Source organism: Rutidosis leptorrhynchoides, chromosome 10 (genome assembly GCF_046630445.1).
Source record: "Rutidosis leptorrhynchoides isolate AG116_Rl617_1_P2 chromosome 10, CSIRO_AGI_Rlap_v1, whole genome shotgun sequence".
Classification (NCBI taxonomy): domain Eukaryota; kingdom Viridiplantae; phylum Streptophyta; class Magnoliopsida; order Asterales; family Asteraceae; genus Rutidosis; species Rutidosis leptorrhynchoides.
The window spans coordinates 166,401,981-166,404,194 of NC_092342.1; the positions used below are offsets into that span (position 1 = coordinate 166,401,981).

General features: G+C 30.6%; 1 non-coding gene across 1 annotated transcript; it reads right to left on the minus strand.

Annotated features, from left to right (window-relative positions):
* Nucleotides 1-1,816: 1,816 nt before the first annotated feature.
* On the minus strand, nucleotides 1,817-1,923 carry LOC139873887 (small nucleolar RNA R71). Its single transcript, XR_011767599.1, has one exon. It is a non-coding gene; the product is annotated as a small nucleolar RNA R71 (small nucleolar RNA).
* Nucleotides 1,924-2,214: the final 291 nt, after the last annotated feature.

The following is a 2,214-nucleotide window of genomic DNA, read 5'->3' on the forward strand; positions in this document are numbered from 1 at the left end:
AACGAAAATATATATTTTATAAAGTATAAAAGTATTTTTTTTAGATCTTAAAAATATAAGTTTATTTTAATTACTTATTTTGTAAAATTATAAAGTAAAATATATATATATATATATATATATATATATATATATATATATATATATATATATATATATATATATATATATATATATATATATATAAATCTGAGCCTGCACGATTTTGACCTGCATGTGAACTGAGCCTGAACCTCATGCGACCGCATGAGATTAGCCCCTTAACTCCATGCAACCACATGGACTAGACTGACAGGTCTGATCATTAGCTGGTACGATTAGGGTTAAGGGTTTTAATTTTTATTATTATTAATTAATTAGAATTAGGGTTTAATTTAATAATAATTAGTTTTAGTTTTTAATTAAATTGTATTTTTAAGTTCTAATTAGTTTTATTAATTTATTAATTAATACTTTTATAAAATAATAATATAAATATAATATTTTTTTTAAAAAATAAGTAATTTTATCACTTTTTATTTCTTTTTATATTTCGTATCTTTTTAATCATTTATTCGTAAATTGTATATTTATCGTTCGTAACTAGTTTTAAGATATAGTTTTTGCCGTAGTTATTTTTATTTCTAGATTTTTAGGCTTTGCCGTAAAATCCTTTAAGTGCTTTTTCTTTAGACTAAAATTTAGGTGATTTAGAATTTTGCGACGCCGTTTTAAGATTTTAGTACTTTTTAAGTTATTGCCGTTTTGGATATAGAATTCCTTTTAAGCTTTAATACCTTTAGACGCAACTTTCTAGATTTAGTTTTTAGACTTTTAAGTTTCGACGTTTTTCTCTCTTATACGTTTTCGACTCACTCTTTTTCTTTCTTATTTCTCGACGTTCTAGTTTTTAGGATAGATTTTTTTTTTCTTCAAAATTTCGACGAAAAATTAATTTAAGTGGTTAAATTGATAGACATCAAAATTTTCTGATTCGTATTAATAGTTGGATTTGTTAGTGGCGAGTTGTGGGCTTCTGATTTAAAGGGTCCTGGCTACCTGCTGCATCTATTGGCTATTCGAAACGTGGGCAAAATCAGAAAAGTCTATTAATTTGATAACTTATATAACTTTTATCTTTTATAACTAATAGGATATTCAGTGAATGCACCGAGAAAAACGTTCACCACCTTTCATACGTTCACCACCTGTAACTCGATCAAGACATCTAGCTAATATTATTGCCATTGATTTTTCTTTAGAATCATCATCTAGTCGACCAAGTACTCCAATTCGAATTTTCGATAATCCATTTTTTGAACCAGACCTCACAATTGAGAACCCGAAGGATATTCAAGGACAATTCCAAGATCCTGAACCACTAATCATTCGTCCTGAACCACAAACCTTTAAATCAAAATTCTTTAGTGATTTGTATTCAACAAATTCAATTATGGAAGTAACAGAACCTCTAAGTATGGAAGACCGAATGAGAGCCACATGCAAGGGGCAAGGTCACGCTATTATTAAGCCAGATATTAATGCACCAGATTATGAAATCAAAGGACAAATCCTACACATGGTAACTAATCAATGCCAATATAGTGGTACGCCAAAAGAAGATCCAAACGAACATCTTCGAACCTTTAATAGGATCTGTACTCTATTCAAAATCAGAGAAGTTGAGGATGAATAGATCTATCTCATGTTATTTCCCTGGACTTTAAAAGGAGAAGCCAAAGATTGGTTAGAATCGTTACCTGAAGGGGCGATTGATACATGGGATGTTTTAGTTGAAAATTTTCTTAAACAATTCTTTCCGGCATCTAAAGCTGTGAGACTTCAAGGAGAAATTGTTACGTTCACACAAAAGCCAAATGAAACATTATATGAGGCATGGACAAGATTTGGAAAGTTGTTGAGAGGATGTCCTCAACATGGTTTAGACACTTATTAAATAGTGCAAATATTCTACCAAGGATGCAATGTTGCTACACGAAAAGACATCGACACAGTAGCTGGTGGTTCCATTATGAAGAAAACTGCAACCGAAGCTCACAAAATCATTGATAACACAGCCTCCCACTCACATGAGTGGCACCAAGAAAAAGATATCTTTCTTTCATCTAAAGCGGCTAGAGCCGATTCTAGCCATGACTTTGATTCCATTTCCGCAAAAATAGATACTTTCGAGAGACGAATGGAAAAGATGAATACAGATATTCACTCGATACG